The sequence below is a fragment of the Molossus molossus genome, unplaced genomic scaffold (genome assembly GCF_014108415.1).
Source record: "Molossus molossus isolate mMolMol1 unplaced genomic scaffold, mMolMol1.p scaffold_m16_p_13, whole genome shotgun sequence".
In the NCBI taxonomy this organism is placed as follows: Eukaryota; Metazoa; Chordata; class Mammalia; order Chiroptera; family Molossidae; genus Molossus; species Molossus molossus.
In genome coordinates, this window is record NW_023425348.1 from 81897067 (window position 1) to 81918415 (window position 21349).

A 21349-nucleotide genomic window follows, 5' to 3' on the forward strand; every position below is an offset into this window, starting at 1 on the left:
TTTCCTTCATCATTAGAGACACACAAAAATACACATTTTAAATGCCAATTACTCATTTTATTTCTAAATACAACACTTAAAAGAAGGGTTAAAAAAGGTAGTGGCTTGTCATAGAAAAAACTTATGGAGGATTAGGAGATTCATTTGCTATCCTTCTTCAAAAGGTCTCTTTCTGGCCCTGGCCAGTTTGGCTCAGCGGTTAGAGCGGCGGCCTGCGGTCTGGAGAGACCCGGGTTCGGTTCCCACTAGGGGCACCTGCTTCGGTTGCAGTTTGTCCCCGGCCCTGGTTCGTCGTGCGGGTGGCAGCCACTCGATGTGTCCCTTCACGTCGATGTTTCTCTCTCTCTCTCCCTTCCTCTCTCTTCCTCCCACTCTATCTGTACAAAAAATGGAAGGGTGTCTTCAGGTGAGGATAAAAAAAAAAAAAAGTCTCTTTCTGGATGTCAATTTTAGGAGACTGGTCTCTGCCTAAAGGAACAAATTAAATACACATGTTTATAGCTTTAAAATCAAGGTAAGCACATGTTGACTCCTTTTTAAAAATATTTTGGGGGTTTAGACAACTCATACAGCTGTCATGTGAAGACCTTTTGGGGACAGTTTTTAGCATCATAAAGAAGGTATGATTTGCTAAATCTGAAAAAAATGATTTATCTCATTTTGACCAACTCTAATAAGTTATAAATAACAAATCAGTTGTATGGTAAATATAAACAGATTCACAAAACAGTAACAGCCACACTGTACTGAGGTACAATGCCTTTCACCACCTAACAGCTCTAAATACTACCATCAGAAATGACAATTGCCTAGTACAAAACACTACCGTTTGTTCAATCTTCAAAACTATACATGTCAAACCACTGGGACACCTAATGGCCTCTCATCTTCAAATAACAAAAAAACAAAAACATAAACAAATGAAAACTCCACTCACCAGCCAAACAAAAACAATAATCAAGTACTACTAAGAAAGGTAGCTGTAATGTCTGTAAAGAACATTTGCTGTCCCAAAACTCCCTCAAAAAACTGATTCCACTTACTCGCCGTGTAATTACTCTCAGCCTCAAGGTTTTAAAAATCTGTTTGTATGTTTGCTTATAAATCAGGAAAATGGGAACAATATCACCTACATCATAAAATTGTTGTTAGGTTTGAATAAGGTAAATACCATATGAAAAGCCCTTTGTAAACTGTAAAGTTCTAAGCTATTCCTAACATATTTAATGCTTTTATTCATGCACACAAAACAGTATATTGCTGAGAGGATTGTAGGCTTTCCTGTTTTCACATTCTCTAAGAAAGGGTTTTCTAACTATTTTTCTGGGTATAGTTCTGCTTGCAGATATGTGACCTCCAGGTCTTTCATTATGATTCGAATAACGTAGTAATGCGATAACTCTGAATTTACTGCTAAGAAACACTGCTCTGTTCCTGAATTGCTATAAACCTTTTTCCAATCAAAAGTCAACTCATCAACAAAGTTTCTTTAACTAACAATAAGTCCATAATACATTGTGCCCCTAGACTAAATTCCCTAAAAATGGTTAGCTCTGTGTTCTCTACACCACAGAGTTACTTGGTATAAGACTCCACTTTTTGTTGTTATTGTTAATTCTCACCTTAGAATATTTTTTCCATTGATTTTTAGAGAGGGAGAGAAAGGAGCAGGGGGAGAGAGAGAGAGAAATGTTAACGTGAGAGAGACACATTGACTGGTTGCCTTCCACACGTGCCCTGACCAGGGCCATGGATTGAACCTGCAACCCTGCCCTTGACTGGGAATCGAGCCTGCAACCCTTCAGTATGCAGCCCGATGCTCTAATCACTGAACCACACCAGCCAGGGCTGTAAGACCATTTTTTTCTCTATAATCTCAGAATAGTGTTCTGAGTAGGTACAACAAATTTTTATTTTATTTTTTAAATAGTCAACTAATATTTTAAATATAAAAAAGTATAAAGTCTTAATAGATCAAGTATCCTTACTTGTCACATGCCTAATATTAAAACATCAGGTTTTAATTTGTGCAAAATACTATGTATCTAACATACTAGGAGATAAAACAATTATCCCCCTTTTTTTTTTTTTATCCTCACCCGAGGACATTTTTGCATTTATCGTCAGATAGAGCGGGAGGGAGAGAGGAGGGAAGAGAGAGAGAAACAAACATCGATGTGAGAGTGGCACATTGACTGGTTGCCACTCACACTACCCCAACCGGGGCTGGGAACAAACTACAACTGAGGTATGTGCCCTTAGCAGAAATTGAACCTAGGACTCCTTTGGTCCGCAGGCCGACGCTCTAACTGCTGAACCAAACCGGCCAGGGCAAAACAATTATCTTTAACAGTGCTAAAAATTATCATGGATACTAAAAATAATAAAATTCTTTTAGTCTCACTTATTGAAAACTAACATTTACTAACAAGAATCAATAAAAATGACATAAAAAGCAATATAATACTTGTTTTCTTATTTTTGTGGTGGAGCTCTTTGGTGACACTCCACAGGTCAACAAAAAAATGCTACTGCACAGAGCTGAGCAATCCCAATTTTAGAGGCATCTGACAAGGTATTATGCTCAAACCCTGATATTATAACTGCTGACAAAAATCACTTCAGCTAGTGAGACTGATGTTTCTTAACATTAAATGAAATTTCTACACACATACAAGCACAGATTTATGATATCTGCATGTCTGAATGTGCTTGAGTAAGAAATATGTATTTTTTCTGTTTTGTATTTTGGAGGCAGGGAGCCCCATCCTCATTTTTTAAAAAAAAGGAATACCAGCACAGGTCATACCTTACAGCACAAGGGTGTGGTATTTTGGGTCAGGTCAAGTCCCCACAGCACCCCCTCCTCCACAGGTGTGCTGCAGCACCCTGCACCTCTCCCTACCACCAGTGTTCATTCTAACATACAGTTTCTACCTCAGCTTCCTGGGCCCAGGCCTAATTGGCACACAAACATTCTTCTATTTCCCACCTTTCTTTACAGGAATCAAGCATGTTTACTAACATCATCATTTACTAATAACATCATTTACTAACATCAAGTAAATTTAAAAACTCACAGAAATTCAAAATGAAGAAGGCTGGAGAGCAGTATATAGAAGCATAGTGACAATGAGGCCGAGATTTTAGAATTGGTTGCCACATTTACCAGAATACTATTTAATGACAAAAAACAGTCCAGACAACCCTGACCTGAATAATATACATATTTACTACACAAAGGTTAACATAGAGGATGTGGTGGTCTTGACACAAGCAGTAAATACTTAATCGAAGTGGAAATTATGGGAGAGAGATTTCAGATCAATTTAAGGAAGAGCTAAGGATTAGAGCTGTACAAAAAAGGAATGGGTTACCTTATGAGGTAGTGGGCTCCCTGTCATTAGAAGTATTCAAGAATGCTGCATATCATATCCCCCTCTTGGAGACTCACAATGCACATTAGCATATTAAAGGTTCTGAGAAGTCCTGCAGTAAAGAAACCTGTTTAACTTTAATGCAGCATTTCCCAAATTATTTGAACACAGAACATTTTCCCACCCCCTCCCAACCTCAGTAACGTGGAACTAGAATTCCTTTCTGTGGAACTAGAATTCCTCAGAATGTATTATAGAAAATAATGAGCTACAGTTTTAAATAACTATAATATTCAATATGTACCCAATCTATTAGGGATATAGAAAAAGAATTACAACATCAGGTAAAAGGCTGAAAGAGAAGGCCCTTAAGGTCCCTTCTCTCTAAGATTCTATGATTCCATCACAACCCAGAGTAAAGGGCTATTGGGTCTTGATTATTTATTTTAAAAAGTTCCATGAGAGAAAGGCAAGTAGAATAAAAAGGTAGTAAATGCAAGGTTAACTAGTTAAAATGCCTCCCTTTTATGTTCAAAGCCCAATCTCTATGAGGTAAGAAAGATACCTCAAGGACCCTAAGTTATCAAAAAGAAGCCTTAACCAAACATCTACTCAATACACTAAGTTAATTACTATTTGAGAGAGAGAATTTAAAAACAAACAAACAAACAGATAGCTCTGTATTAGGGCACTACTCTATTCCAGCTATCTTGTTTGAATTTAATTTTTTATCATAATACATGCTCTCTAAATAAGGTTAGTATTTGTTTGATCCTTAGTCACTAGACTGCCCTGTGCAATCTGTGATCTTAAATTACTTCTTAGACATTCAAAGAAATGATTAAGTGTGATGGTTTATAAGCTGCTAAAGTAGATTTTAAAGTAGATATTAGAGAAAAAAAAATGTATTTGCCTTATATGCCCCACATTGCTACATTTCTCTCTCTTTTTATTTTTTCCACTTAAGAATTATACAAAACAACACACACTAAAAAGGTAATATCTGACATGAAGCCAATCCAACATTAAATTGAAGAATATAAATGCTTAAGAGTCCCAAATTTCAAAGTCAAGGTTCCCATAGTTACACTAACCTAGCCATTGTGCACATATACTAAGGCCATCAAATTTAACAGCATATTAAGTAATACAAAACACAATGGGAACCTTAACTTTAGAATTTTCTGACTTTTGAATTTTCAGCTCTAACCACTGCATTAAGGACATTTTTGGCACAGGAGACCTTTACATTTTAACAGGTTATCGAATGCAGGAACATGCAAGCCTAGCAGTATTATTAGAAACACAAATGCATTTGAAATATGGCTATGTGAAATTAGACAAAAATTCACTTTCACTTGGTGCAAAGAGCAAAGCCTCATTTCTGGGAAGAGAGCTCTTTTGCAAAAATTCACTGAACATTTGAATTATTATCCAACTGACATCAGGAACACTATGCCTGCCTGGTAAAAGTACTTACCAATTTTGGGGAAACTGGCCCTCCTTCAGCACTCTTGCTCCCTACAACAGAAGAAGGGGAAAACGGAATTAGACTACAAACACAGATTTATGGCATGCCATCGAAAGCTGAAGACTGAAAGATTTCTATCTGATTTTAAGAGGAAAAAAAACAAAACACCCACAAATCTCCAAAGCGCTAAAATCCAAAAGGAAGAAAGGAAGAGACAGGTAGTTTTTATAGCAAGGAAAGAATTCAAGAGCAGTTAAATTGCTAATTTCCCAGTTTTTTACTTTTCCACAGCTTTTTCAAGACAAGGAAAAGCAAGTAGTTGATGATTTCCCTTTCTTAAGAGACACAGAGAAATGAAATGCACCTCATCTCAACAATACACAAATACATTCTCATCCCCAACAAATGACCTTCACCTTTTGTTGCTTCATATTAACAAACTGAGCCAACAATTTTGGCCCTTAGTTTGGTCTACTTAAAAGGCTTTTTTTTTTTTCAATAAATCTTGAAGTTGTCCTACATAGGGCTTTAAAATTCACAACATTTTTATATGTATAGTCATAATTTTAATTAAACTTTTCATTCACATTTTTAAAGTCTCACCATTTTGGACTGTAAACCATGTAAAATTAAAGTGACTTTCCCTATGCCACTTATTTAATCAGTGAGAGAGACGGGGGTAAAAATCAAGGTTTTGGGATCCCAATCCACTGCTCAGTGATGCTTTTATCAACTGTGTTTTCAGAAGATTAATAAACTCCATTAGGTTGACTTCAAGGTAAGAAAAGTTCAGTCAGGCTCTACCGTTTATTTCTAACTCTTCCCTGCCCCAAACTTTTCTCAAGAAAAAAAAAAAAGATTTAAAAACAAAAGTGTATTTGTTTTAAATTATTTAAATTCCACATACTATGTTCTAACCGACAAGTATCTTCCTTATGCTTTAAACATAGTATATTTGTTAACCGGTGTTACTCCAATAGTGTTCTCATTTCATCAAGGGATATTTCAAAAAATCTTCATGTCATCCAGATTATAAAATTTTTATTTAATTATGTCCATTCATACCAAACATACAGTAAAATAATTTCAAAGGGTCTAATTCATTGCCAAAATAAGTTCAGTTTGCTTTGTCCTGCCTTTTCTTTAGCAGTATTACTTTTGAAAGTTCTCAAGTACATATAAATGACAATTTCAATCACCAAAATTAGAATGACTCCCAAACAAGAAAAATCATACAAAAATCTGTAGAATAATATGGTTATTAAAAAGTAGATTCTCACAAGGAAACAATAAATGTGTTAATGATGTGTGATGACAGATATTAACTAAGCTTATTGTGGTAATCATTTTATCATATATATATCAAATAATTATATTGTATAGCTAGAACTAATACAGTGCTATATGTCAATAATATCTCCATTTTTAAAAAGTGGATTCTTTCCCTGGCCAATATGGCTCAGCGGTTAGAGCATCGGCCTTCAGACTGAAGAGTCGCAGGTTCAATTCCAGTCAAGGGTATGTGCCTCGATTGCAGTTCAATCTTGGCCCTGGTTGGGTCCTGCGGGTGGCAGCCAATCGATGGGTCTCTCTCTCTCTCTCTCTCCCCCCTCCCTCCCACTATATCTGAACAATCAATGGAAAAATGTCCTTAGGTGAGGATTAAAACAAATAAATAGAAAAATAGAAAAATAAAAAGTGGATTCTTAACATTATGGATACCTACAGGACTCTGTGGCACTCAAAACGGTACTATGCACATAGCAAATGGTCAGTAAATATTTGTTAAATAAATGAATTCACTGAGTGGACCCTAAGAGCAGGTTTATTTTCTTGTTAGCTTTTTCATGCTGGGGATAATTTCTTATGCATCCATCTCCCACAGCATTATTTGTCAAATGAATGACTTTGGACAAAAACAGTTGATTAAGACGTTAAATATTACTATGTTAAAATATAATGAAAAGGAAAAGATTTATAATTTAGACTAAATTAAAAGAACTTCTGTTTATCAAAAAAAATATTAAGGGTATGAAAAAGCAAACCACAGGCCCTGGCCGGTTTGGCTCAACAATTAGAGCGTCAGCCTGCGGTCCAGAGAGACCAGGGTTTGGTTCCCGCTAAAGGCACATACCTCAGTTGCAGTTTGTCCCCGGCCCTAGTTGGGTTGTGCGGGTGGCAACCACTTGATGTGTCCCTTTCATGTCTATGTTTCTCTCTCTCTCTCTCCCTCCTGCTCTATATGAACAAAAAATGGAAAAATGTCCTCGGATGAGGATAAAAAAAAAAAAAGAAAGAAAAAAGAAAAAGCAAACCACAGAATTAGAGATGATTAATTGTGACACATATAATAACAATGGTTTATACCCAGAATATATAAAACATGCTTAAACTCAAAGTGATTAGATAGGGTTGGGATTTTAACTTTCACTTACATGGCATCTGATAAAGTACAGCCACATAAACTCTTCTGAAAAGTCATATTCAGTAAAAAGGTACAATGGAGGAATACCTTATCTTCAGGGCATTTCTCCAAAAAGCAGCAGCAGAGTCAATCCCAAAGAGATAAAGAATTTTACTATGATATCATGAAACTGCTTGCAGAGACTACAGAAATCACATAGGAAATCAAAGCCTGAGAAGTCAAGTGACTTCCCCAAATGTCACACAGCTAGTTGGTAGTCAAGCTGGAGAAAAGCTTACAGGCCCCCAGGTGTCTTTGCCTGAGCTGACCTTTCCACTTCACTCACTTCCTCTTAACCAGTAGCAGCAGTTATTTTTCTACGAAATAAACTACAATAAATAAGGGCCAAATGTTTTTGAAAAGTCTATATATAATGTTTAAAGAAAAATCATATAAGCTATCTTGGGCAAATTTTAAAATCTAAGATCTTTCATGCCTAAGGATCTCTAGGAATGGGCTTCAGAGGTGCCGGCCAGCTCTATGATACTATATGTATGAAAATACAGCCATAGTAAGATTCACAAAGAGGTTCGGATACCCAGAAAGAGTAAATTTTTTTTAGACTAGTGGTTCTTAAATACCGCATCAGAACTACCAAAGTGTTTCTTCTGAAGACTGATTATTATTTGACTACAATTTGGAAATTGATGGGGGGAAAAAAGAAAATACTTTATTTCTATAATTTAATAAGAATAAATTAGCAGCAAAGATTTATATATAAATTTTTATTTTTTGCACTACCCATATACAAAATCTACTGAAAGTCTGATACACAAAATTGACTTTTCTCATGTTAAGCAGATTGAAAGTCCACTTAATTTGTTTCTCACATGCAGTTCACACTTTTATCTAAGGTAGTTCAAAATTTTCACATTTGCTTAAGTTTTAAAATATTGATTTGTTCTTGAAAAATACATTCAAAATATATTATGTGGGAATGAATGAAATTATTTTTGCTTTAGAAATAGTAACTTGCTAACATAACTTTACATGATTTTTTGCAAACTGAAGATTGTTCACCTCAGATCTACACAGACAGATGCTTTACTTAGGGCTGGTAAAGAACTGAATCATTCAGATTTCTGATCTGGTTGTAAAATTTAAAATAGCATCAATAAGTCAAAGGTGATTAATAACTAGTTCTTAATTACCTTTATATAATATCTAAAACCTCTGTACATGAATATATATTAAACAAATTCTGCAGAGAAAATAAAATGTTCAATACCATGTTTTAAATTAGGCTAAATAAAATTCATCCCACTACAAATTTTGAGCGATTAAGTTTATAGCGTATGCTCAGTCATAAATTTTGATAAGGAACTAGAATAGCACAAGACACTTTAAAATGTCACTTTACACAGAAGTTTCAATTTCTTCTTTTTTTCTACTATACCAGACTGATACACTAGTTTTCACTGCTTTTTGTCAACCCTTTCTTACTTCTAAACAGAAAGCACAATAAATATGAAATAAATTTAAATGCAAATAAATGCTCAGAAGAAAAAGCAGATCCTGCCTAATGCGATTTAGTCCTTTAGGCCCCAATATCATAGTCATCCCTCTTGCCCCCATCCCTCTTAATCTTTCTTACCCTCTCATTGACATCCCTCTAGCACTCCCCACTTATTCTTAAGAAGCATCAATTTTTCCCTCATTACTGGATCATTTTGTTTCTTCTATATTTTTTAAAAAAAAAAAGGCCTTCCTTTACTCCATCTCTAGTTATTGTCCCATCTCCATGCTCCCATTTATAGCAAAACTCCCTGAAGTAATAACCACATTCGCTGTTGTCTCCTCGTTCCTCTCTTCACATTCTCTATTGAACCCACTCAGATAAGGTTTTTGCCTCCTTCCATTCTTGTTAAGATCAACAATGACCTCCCAGTTGCCAAATCCAATAGTAAATCTCAGCCCTCACTTCTTGTTCAATCAGTATTTGATTCAATTGATAATTCCTTTCTTCTTGAAACCCTTTCTTTCTTGACTCCCAAGACACCACCCACTCTTGATTATTCTCCTAATCTCTCTGGCCCTCTTCTGGGTTTCTTTTGCTGGTCCTTTCTTATCTCTCAAAACCTCAAAATGTTGCCCTGGCCGGTTTGGCTCAGCGGTTAGAGCGTCGGCCTGCGGTCCGGAGAGACCCGGGTTCGGTTCCCGCTAAGGGCACATACCTCGGTTGCAGTTTGTCCCCGGCCCTGGTTGGTCGTGCGGGTGGCAGCCACTCAATGTGTCCCTTTCACATCGATGTTTCCCTCTCTCTCTCTTCCTCTCTCTCCCTCCCACTCTGTCTGTACAAAAAATGGAAAAATGTCCTCGGATGAGGATAAAAAAAATTTAAAAAAACCCTCAAAATGTTGAAATGCCCCAGGGCTCAGTTCTTGAAACAACTCCCAGCCACCCAGTCTTGTGACTATGAAAGGATCTGTATACTGGTGACCCCCAAATTTTTATCTCCAGCTCAGACCTTTCCCTTGAATTTTAAACTCATATATCCAACTGCCCACTCAACTCTTGTCAAAACTCAACTCTTGGCTACCTATCCCCAAACCTCCCCTCAGAATCATCCCCATCTCAATAAATGACAACTCCATTCCTTCCGGCCACAACCTTAAATTCATCACTGACTCCTCTCTTTCCCACACCCTATATTCATTCAGTAGCTAACCACCTTGCCTCTACCTTCAAAATATATAGACTTTGAACACCACTACCACCTCTTGGTCCAAGACACCATCACCTTTAACCTAGATTATTACAATAGCCTCCCAACTGGCCTCTTCTCTTCCATCTTAGTCCCACTAGTCCATTCTCTCAGAAGCCAGAGTGACCTTTTCAAAATCCAAGACAGATCTCGTTACTCCTTGGATCAAAATCCTGCAGTCCTTTCCCACCATCACACTCAGAGAAAAAGCTGAAGTCCTTTACAATGGCCCACAAGACTCTGCCTCTGCCACTTTCAGCCCTCATCCTTCCCTCTCTCCGTTGCTCAATCTGGCCTCTTTACTGTACTTCAAAACTCTAAACAAATTTCCTCCTCAGTGGTCTTCTACTTGTTTTTCCTTCTGGCTGGAACATTCTCTTTCATCAAATACCCTCATGGATCACTCCCTGAAAATATTAAGAAAATCTATAGCAGCTGCATAATTAGAAAACTAAAATAAAGACTAAAACTGTCATCAGAATTGTTTCCCTCCCTAATCTTTTACTTTGAGGATACTCTTTCTTATACCAAGAATACCCTTTTACCTTCTCTCAGACTATCCAATCTCACCCAGTCATCTGGGCCCAGATAAAGACTCACTAATGGAGGCCTTCCCTCACCACCCCACCTCTTAGTTCTCCCTTTCTTTGAATTCTTGGAATATTCATCATTCTTCTCATTCATCTCAGAATTTAATCATATATTGTCTCACAATGTAACTTATATGTCTTATCTCCTTAACTAGACTACACACAGGCATGCACACACACACAAGTAGAATAGAAATAATGTTTTATACAAGTAGTTCTCAAACCTAGATCAGGATTAATCTAAAACTTAAAAAAAAAAACATACAGACTGACATCCCTCAGAAGAGGGGGTGGTAGGGTGGGAAGAGATAAACCACAGAACTTATATGCATGTATGCATAACCAATGGACATGGACAACAAAGCTGGGGACGGGATGGGGGGATGGGGAGGAGGGTGTCAATGGGGTAAAAAAGGAGAAACATCTGTAACAAAAATAAAATTACAAAAATAAAATAAGCCCTGGCCGGTTTGGCTCAGCGGTTAGAGCATCCGCCTGCGGTCCGGAGAGACCCGGGTTCGGTTCCCGCTAAGGGCATGTACCTCGGTTGCAGTTTGTCCCCGGCCCTGGTTGGTCGTGTGGGTGGCAGCCACTCGATGTGTCCCTTTCACATCGATGTTTCCTTCTCTCTCTCTCTTCCTCTCTCTCCCTCCCATTCTATCTGTGCAAAAAATGGAAAAAAAAAATGTCCTCGGGTGAGGATAAAAAATAAATAAATAAAAAATAAAATAAATAAAAAATAATAAATAAAACTTCAAAAAACAGACTCATAGGCCCCACCCTTAAGACTCTGAATTTTGCCCTGGCACGTTTGGCTCAGCAGTTGGAACGTTGGCCTGAGGACCAAACAGTCCCAGGTTCAGTTCCCCCTGGGGGCATGTACCAAAAAAAAAAAAAAGACTGAATTTTATTTGAATTTGAAGCCCAGATATCTGTGTGTATTTTTAAGTTTCCCCAGAAGATTCGAATAGGCAGGCAGGAAGAGGAACTAAAGACTTACAGTCCACTATTTCCTTTAGTACCTAGGACAGAAGGCCCTCAAATAGCCTAAAGCTAGAAAGGACACCCAGAGTACCAGATCCATATCATCATTTCACAGAGCAGAGTAGCCCATGAAGTCTAGACAACTAGACAAAAGCTACAAAGATAAGAAGAGGCAAATCCCAGCCTAAAACCCAGGTTTACTGCTCTCAATCTAGAAGTCTTTCCATTAGACTGTGAATAAATGAAAGTAATAAAAATCAAGAATTCACAGATAGGTGTAATAATACCTGACCAGTGATTGCAATGTCCAAGCTCTAAGACAGTGCACATTATTAGCTTCTACATGCCTGAAAAACATGAGCAACATTAGCTGACAAAAGACTTAAGAGGCCAGAGTGTAATTGTAGAAAGACTTGAAAAAAAAAATTTTTTTTTTACCAAGTCTTCTTACAATATGTACAAAAACTTGTAAAATCATTTATTTTATAGTTGAGAAGTATTAGGAAAAAAGAACAAAAAGAAGAAATCTTGCTTTCAAGTACAAAAATCCTTATTCACAAACATCCATAACTCACAAAGCTATAAATGTTTTCTGAGTCGAATTATCATAATTTAAACTTAATTACAGATCAGATTTAGTAAATCACCCCATATCCCAAGACAACTCAAACTCTAATCTTAATAATAAGTTAACCTTAGGACCAAAACTCTTGTCACCACCAACAAAAACAACAACTTGGGTTATCTAAGAGTTTGGGTCTAACTTGGTGTACAGGGATTTGAGCGAGTGCCTCCTATTAACACTAAGGGGAGTTCTGGGTGTAAAGCATAAGCACCAAGGAGGAGGGCCAATGCCCAGCACTGCATCTGTGAAAACCCTTTCTACTGCACTAACTGCAACTACTGGGAGTTGTTCTCTCAGAACTGGGATAATAGACCCAAATTCCTATGTCTCTAAAGCACAAAGATAATTCAAATAAAGGTCACTAAGGAAGGTCACTGGTAAATACCTGATTTAAAAAATACTAGAAAAAGCTAAACTAAAAGAACAATTAACACATTAAGGAAATTTTATAAAATAGCACTAACATGCACAGAAAAAACTAGTGAACTGCTGGAGATAAAATACCTCATACAACAGGATTAAAACAACCACATTTTTAAAATTAGAGCACAGTAAACCCACTGTAGTCAGAAGCTTGTCCAAACACACACACACAACAAAACAAAACCTCCTCCCCTGATGGAGCCCTAAGTATACTACAATCCTTGCTTTTAAAACACCGAAGAAAACTCCTGCTGCACTGATAGCCAGGAATAATCACAGAGTACTTCCAGACAAACGGATAATGATCACAAGCTGCCAAGGACGACTAAAACTAACTAAATAAAAATTATAGCACCTTACTGTGTTCCATACTGCCTCACTTCTCAATATAGCACTGCTGTACTCACCAGGCTGGAAAATGAGCAGGTGCCTTTCAGGCTATAGAAAAATTAGTGACACACACACACACACACACACACACACACACCAATCACAAACACAAAGGGAATGATATTCTTTCACTTGAGGGGCTTAAGAAATGCAAGGCTTTGCTGTAGGCCTAGAAAACTAAGAGTAGGCCTTACAGAAGAAGTGAGAAAAAAGCCAAGGTTTATCTCAAATCCACAAAGACTAAAAGAATTAACATTTATTTCAATGAAAAGGCTTTGGAAACAATCCCTTTCTTAAAAAAAGAAAAGAGAATTTTAGATTTCTTTTTCTATCACCAAAAGAAAATCAGAATCTTTTCTCTCGGAGTACACAGATTGAGCTCCACAACACAAATAAGTACCGTGACTTAAGGCCTGAAAACTAAAAATGGTTCTATTAGCATCGCATTTTTAAAAAATCTATGTAGTCCAACATATTGATTCTTTATCATCACTGATATCATTAATGACATTTAGTTTTTTATCTGTACCTTGAAATGTCAATGAGAAACTGAAACAGCTACAGTATGCTGTAGCTACTAGGATTTTAACTTTTGAAACAAAAATCACAAAGAAAAAGCCTCAATCATGCTGATAAGTAAGTGGTCGTAAAACGTGAAAGTGAAAGCAATGCTGACCAAAAAAAGAAGTTTGCTTGATATTAATGCTAGCCTTTAAAACCAAAAATATGTTCTGTTACAGAAGACTGAAATCAGGGCTTCCATTAACCTTGTTTAAAAAAAAATCCCATGAGCATGGATTTTTTTCCTAAGTCTCTTCATCAGAGCAGCATGGGGTCCCATTAGGCACCCTATTTTACTTCCACCTTATAAATAACGTTAGCTGTTCGCTATTTCCATGGAAACCAAGTACAGAGAAACCCACTTAAATGAATACCGGTTAAAGGAATAAGTTTTATTTTAGAAAGGTTTGGCTGCTCTAGATGAACTCTACTGGGGAATACTACAAAGTCATCTTAAGTATAATTTTTAAAATATATCTTTGGTGTAGAGGGAGCTTATTAAGGGTCCTGTTAAATAAGTACACTCCTTGCACTAAACTAAATATGCCAGAGAGCATCATAACGTTAAAGATACCTTTTCAGTGCACCGCACAGGGGTTTAGATGCACAGCTCCCAAAGACTATGCTTCCCCATGCATTGGGGTGGAATAATTACCCCTATGGGTCTAATTTAAACTAATAAAAGCAAGGAAATTCAGAATGAAGGCTACCATCACCTTGTAGTAACTAGTAATGAACAGGCCCCACAACTGCAGGCACACACACAACTTAATACTCTTGCAAAGAGTAGCAAACAAGAGAGCAAATAATTTTAGTTCCTAATTACTGCTACTAGGTCCAGGGATAGCAGGTAGTCAAAATTCCCTCCTTAACAAACTATTTATGAGTTATAACATGTACTCCTTTGTCAATCAATACATACACTCTCTGAAATAGAAATAGAACATGCAGAAGGAGAGAGTGCAGAACAAGATTTAGTGATTTCCAACTTCAAGTGGACTTAAATATTGCCCTACATATTCTAGAAATGACCATTATTGGTGGCCCAAAAGAAAGCTGCAGATAAGTAAGTGTACATAAAATAAAATGCAACTTGTAAAGGGTAAGAAAAATAAAATCTTGGGGGTGAAAGGTGGGAAGAGATAAACCAAAGAACTTATACATATATGCATAACCAATGGACAGACAATAGTGTGGGGAAGGCAGGAGGGGTGTGCGAGCGGGGAGGAGGAAGTCAATGGGGGAAACCAGTGGAACATCTGTAATACTTTCAACAATAAAGATAAAAAAAAGAAAACTAAAATCTTTACACAGCAGATGTGGTTCTCCATTAAGTTAGTGGTTTTGACTTCTTCAGTAAGTCAAAAGACAAATGAATGCACTATTACCCTAAAAGGTGACTAGCAAAGCAGCCTGACTGTTGTCCTAAGTGATTGTTGGTCATGTTTTTCATTGTAATCACTTCCTTACAGTCTTTTAAACTTCTCCACATGGGGGTAAATAAAGCAGATTTGTTTGGGGCCCCTAAATTTTGGGGACAATTTGGCACATTCCAGTTTTGGCAGTGCTATGATAAAACCTTTGTTTTTCACCTCCCCCCCAAAAGGTGACTAACAGTATTAAGTTGACAGTGTATGAAAAGAGTTAACATTCTCACACAAACTTTTCTTTGAGTATACCAATGCATCTATTTGTATTTCATATTTCAAAAACAAAATTACTTAACTTGTATGTTTTACACACTGTAACAGCTGGCAGAATGCTAATAATTGCTGAACTTGGGTAACAGGTAGGTGGAATTTTAATATTATCCACTAATATTCAGGCTCTTGTCTCTGTATGTAATCACAGCTAATTTCCAAGTTTTACTGTTCTTACCAAAACAATTCAGTTAACACTTCACAACTACTAAGAGAAAGCTGTAAAGGGTCTGCCATTTTGCAACTACCAACTAATGAACTGTGAACAATCAATATATAATAACAAGGCATCATAGTCATATTTTATACTTTACAAACTAAAAGAAATTCTATTAGCTCAAATACTAAGTCAAAATAATTTCAGAATCAGCAACACCAACATTTCCAATTTCTTTTCCAATAGGTCCACAGGACTACAAAGGGCAATCTAATGTTTCCTATTTCAGTTAAGTAACAAGGCTGTCCCTTCCCCCACTATATCCCCACCTCACCCCCTACCAGAATACAGCAATTTCTGAGGTAAAAAGGTCTTTTTCTACTCTCTCCCTTAGTCCAGATATAAAATGTTTCACACTCGGTTATTTCACAAGTGATTTTAAGCCATCCATTATCCAACTCCTGGTGGAGGGCCCAAAATGAGGAGGTACACAACCTGTTAAAGCCTTAAGGTCTTGATAGCAGTTTTCTGTTTAAAAACGAATAATTACAATTGTGGGTTTTTTTTTTTTTTAAGAGAAATAGAATCAGATGGTGGTGGCTCTGGAGGAAGTGACGAACACCAGGAGACTGGGGATGAAGTATGCAGAGAAGACACAGCAAAGAGTAAGGAAGAGAGGAAAGGAAAGGCAGCGGAGGGCGTGTGCGCAACGGACGGCAGCATTTCCCTATTTAGCAGCTAAAGTACCGCCAAAGCGGACAGTTCCCGCACAAGCCACTGAGTTCAGCCCTGTCACAGGCAGCACCCACCACCTTTTACATGGGCAGGGGCAAGCTGATTTTCAGAATAGTATCATTATTTAAATCAATTCCAAAAGACCCCATAGAGTCTATTTCTAACTCCTATATTTATTAAAATGAAATAACTTCTAAATTTTTTACAATTCCATTTACCCAAGAGATGCAATTTTTATAGGCCCTGCATACAGGCTGAAGTAATGAAAACTTAATACCATACATATGCTATGCTAATTCTAAAACTGCAATGCTTTACTTACTGACCACCCTAGCTATTGTAAACTAACATTACAATTTTTTAACTGAAAGAAAACTATACAGCCTGCTATAAGATTGCTTAATTTTAAAAATATATGTTGAAGTAAAGTACAGCACTTTATCAAAACAAACTTATTGGAATTTTTGCTCAGAGAACAGAAACAATGTTTTAGGAATACAGACAAAATAAAATATAGTAAATACTTCTATCCACCTACAAGACCTTTTTTTTTTTTTTAATCCTCACGCGAAGATATTTTTTCATTTTTTGTTCAGATAGAGTGGGAGAGAGAGAGAGGCAGAGAGTGAAACATCAATGTGAAAGGTACACATGGAGTGGCTGCCACCCGCACGACCCAACCAGGGCCGGGGACAAACTTCAACCGAGATACGTGCCCTTAGTGGGAACCGAACCTGGGTCTCTCTGGATCACAGGCCGACGCTCTAACCACTGAGCAAAATCGGCCAGGGCTCCACCCACAAGACCTTTATCAAATGGTACAGCTGGGTAAATGAGAACAAAACATTAATGGAAGTCAATTACAATATACCCTTGAACACCATGGGTTTGCACTGTGCAGGTCCACTCACACAGGGGGTATAAAAATCCACACATTGGTAAACCCGTACAGTTCTAACCACGTTGTTCAAGGGTTAACTCAAATGCTCACCAGTGAGAATAGATAGCATATTCAGATGTTTGTTTTTAATCCTCACCTAAGGATATTTTTCCATTTATCTTCAGATAGAGCGGGAGGGAGGGAGAGAGAGGGAAAGAGACACATCAACTGCTTGCCTCCCGCATGACCTGGGGATGAACCACAACCAAGGTATGTGCCCTTGATTGGAATCAAACCCAAGACTCATTGATCCACGGGTCAGTGCTCTAACTGCTGAGCCAAACCAGCCAGGGTGTATTCTGGATGTTTTGAGAAGCTATTACAAATACATGTGTTGAATCTTGGCGGGGGAGGAGGGACCTACACAAAGATCAAAAAAGTTTCAGATTTGCTCGACTGCTGTGGCTCAGTAGACTGAGCACAGTCCCATGGACTAAGAGGTCCCAGTTTAATTCCCAGTCAGGGCACATGCCTGGGTTGCAGCTCAATCCCCAGTGGGGGCATGCAGGAGGCAGCCAATTGATGTTTCTCTCTCACATCGATGTTTCTATGTTTCTCTCCCTTCCTCTATCTCTAAAAAGTCAATAAAAACATATTTAAGCCCTGGACGGTTTGGCTCAGCGGTTAAAGCATTGGCCCGTGGACTGGAGAGTCCCAGGTTCAGTTCCCACTAAGGACACATACCTCAGTTGCAGTTCGTCCCTGGTCAGGTTGGGGTCGTGTGGGTGGCAACCATTCAATGTGTCTCTCTCACACAGATGTTTCTCTCTTTCTTCCTCCCTCTCTCCCTCCCATTCTATCTGAAGATGAATGCAAAAATGTCCTCTGCTGAGGATTAAACAGATATACATATTTAAATATATAAATATATTTATTTATTTTTTTAAAGTTTCAGACCTGGCTGGTTTGGCTCAGCGATTTGAGCATCAGCCCGAGGACCAAAGAGTCATAGGTTCGATTCCGGTCAAGGGCATGTACCTTGGTTGTAGTTCAATCCCTGGCCCTGGTCAGGGTCCTGCGGGAGGCAATCAAGCAACCAATCAATGTGTCTCTCTCACATCAATATTTCTCTCTCCCCTCCCACTCTATCTGAAGATAAATGAAAAAATATCCTCGGGTGAGGATAAAAAAAAACAAGTTTCAGATCCAAATTAGTAGTGAAAGAATAGAATTCATTCTATTTTACACTTAATGATCATTCCCCTCTCCTCAATTACTGATTTTACTTACCAGATAGACATATACATATATACATATACACATATACACACTCATATACATATAAACATACTAATGCATATATTAAAAACACAAATTTCTTAGCAAAAAAAAATCTTAATTCTGAGATCACTGTAAGGCAGCAATGTAAAGAGTGACTTTTATCCCAATCAACCTGTTCTCAGGCCCAGTTTCTAGACTCAATATAGGTAACACATGACAATTAAATATAAAAAGAAAATAACAATTGTCATAAAAAAAAAAAAAGACCAGGCACTAGATGAAAGGAAATTTCACAAAGTCAAAATGCCTCAAAACCAAAGGCAAATAAAACTGTGTCCAGCATTACCAGAAAGCATTTTTGTGCCAGGCTTGTATCTCTGGGGTTCTACAATTGTTTCCATTCGTTACTACACCCAGTATGTGTTCTCAAGAGTTAAACAAACACACAATTTGTCCTGAGCAGTAGACCTAATAGACTGACCAGCTAATTAGTATTTTGGACTTCTGAGTTAACAATGACTAGTCTACTACTTACTATAAGCTGTACCAATATACTGGTACAAAAAGAGCTTGTTATCACTAAGGGTTTTAATAAATATAAAGTGCCCTGAAATACTTTTTAAAGTCTCTGTTATATCTGACATATTCCCATTTATTTTTTATTTCTCATCCACACCTTTTCTCACCATGACATTTCAGGAAAATACTCTCCTTTCTAGCTAAGCTGTTCCCATATTTACTGTTTTCCCATAAACTTTTAGTGGGGCTGCAACACTAACAATGATAACAGCAGTTATCGCTTATCAAATGTCTTAAGATTTCCCCATTTTTATCTGCACATCAATCCAAAGAGGTTGGTATGATCATCCCTATATCATAGACAAAAAAAACAACAACTGAAGTCCAAGTGAACAGCACAGTGCTTGGTACAAAGCATGTACAGGAGAAATCTTGTTTGAAGGGAACTTAAATAATTAGTCCAAAGTCACACATTGAACTTTAAGTGGTTGTACTAAAATTCCAATACAGAGGTCAGACCCCAAAGCTAAGACTCTTTTCCCACTATGCAACATTTGTCTCAAGCCTTGAGAAAAGAAGGAAGGAGTCTGGAATTAAAAGTAATAATATCTAATAACAGCTACCATTTATTTAGCACTTTTTACTAGGTGTGAGGAACTTCTCATTGTTAACATATTAATTCATTCATTTCTCATAACAACCTCAAAAGATGGGTTGCGGATGAAGAAACGGAGGCAGAGGCACAGAGGGTAAAGTGATTTCACCATGGTCACAGAGCTCATACAGGGCAAAACTGAGAGGTGAGCCCATGCAGACTGGCTCCAGTTCCAGCGCGATACTCTTAACCACTGCACTGTACAGCTATGCTGAAAACTGCCCTTCACTTGAATTGCATGACGAAAGAACTTTTAACTTTCTTAACAAAATTACTAAATTGTAAGCCTTTGTACTTTGACGAATTGAGAGAAAACTGTAGTGCTTTTCCAAGCATGCGCACCAGACTTCTTTACAGGCACACAGGATATGCCCCTGGTGATTAGATCATTGCACTGTTCAGGAAGTCGCACACTGTAAATCTGGTTAAGAGCCCCCAGCCCATCTCTCTCCACACTCAGACCCACACTAACCACGCACTGAAAGAAACTGGCAATTCAGTGATGTCCCAGTGCAATCTTCTATAAAATAAATGTCACTCTGGAAGTATCCAAGTGTGCATAGTGCCCTTCCATCACCCTTTCTTCTTCTTTCCAACACCATAAAAAATAGCACAAAAGGAATGAATGAATCTAAGCTACTTAAAAATCACAACAAATGTCCAATGGTAACTTCAAATTTAAGTGAAAAAAATGCAAACTTCTCAGTTTTGCAACTTGTCCAAATTCTGCATTCAAAAACCACTAGGCCTCTTTGAAAGACTCAATTCTTAAACTACCTTATTATCATAAATGTGCCTTGAAGGATGCAGAGAAAAGGCCGTTTTTTTGCCTCAGATTCAACATATCTTGATATGCATATTTAGCACAAGAATCATTACTGTTACATTATTAAGTTATTGGGCTTTTTACCCTAATGTCTATAAGTATGACAATGTATTTAATTACACAAATAAAATATTACCCATGGACTTAATATCTTTATATTAATATGTAATGTATACAGAAAACAAATACATAGAACAGGACGGACTTGGAAGTACTGAGAACTTGACACAATGAGAACAGGAACTATTGCAGCTCCCTCCATTGACATCGTAAAGTTGCCACATTTTCTGGGCTCTCTTTTGAATTAATGTGGCATCTGTTCCAAGTACAGAATGCTAACATTTTACTAAAAGATATTTTCATTCTACATTTGTATCTGGTTTCTTATTATTTGAACTACTGTTTTATTTCAGTGGTCATTATTTCTTTACACCAACTTGTCAATTTAGCATTCCTAATCTATCTCCCCTGAGCACAAAAAGGGTGGGGAGAAACCATTCGCTTAAAGCCCTCCAACAGCAATAATTACAATATGCTTTGCATATAGATTAAATAAAGAAAATAAGCAGCACAAAGATTTTTGTAGGCTTTTTAGTATCAGGTCCTGATAAGTTAACGGCATCTGTTCCTTTCAGAAAAAGAATTCTGCTCTGAGGTATTGAAGGGTTGGGGGAGGGGGAAAGGAAGAGAAGTAAACAAATACTAAACAGAATGATTCAAGCTACAAAGTTTGGCCTCCATGAAATGATGATTTCAATAATTTTCACATATCCAACTCTATCGAGTGGTAATTGCTTTTTAAGACATCCTCAAAAATGCTGCAGCAAAAAGCCAAATACAACCAGTTGTATTTAACATGCATGCTGCATACTCCACAATGTTACGTCATATCAGGCACAGAGAAGACGCTTACCAAGCTATCCTGCATTCTATAAACTGCCTAACAACAGAAAAGGCACTGCCAATCTCCACAGTGGGAATAGGAGCTGTCAGAGTAGGCAGCCTTT

General features: G+C 37.4%; 1 protein-coding gene across 2 annotated transcripts in view; it reads right to left on the bottom strand.

Annotated features, from left to right (window-relative positions):
- Nucleotides 1-21349, bottom strand: part of PHF21A (PHD finger protein 21A) — a 170709-nt gene that overhangs the window by 135264 nt on the left and 14096 nt on the right. The window contains exons 2-4 of one of the 2 annotated variants that reach the window (XM_036259783.1): nucleotides 18515-18519; nucleotides 4858-4898; nucleotides 3378-3489 (exon numbers count right to left, since the gene is read on the bottom strand). The gene's annotated coding sequence lies outside the window, so the exon portion shown is untranslated. The remainder of the gene's footprint in view (nucleotides 1-3377; nucleotides 3490-4857; nucleotides 4899-18514; nucleotides 18520-21349) is intronic. The other variant, XM_036259785.1, reaches the window with a different exon arrangement.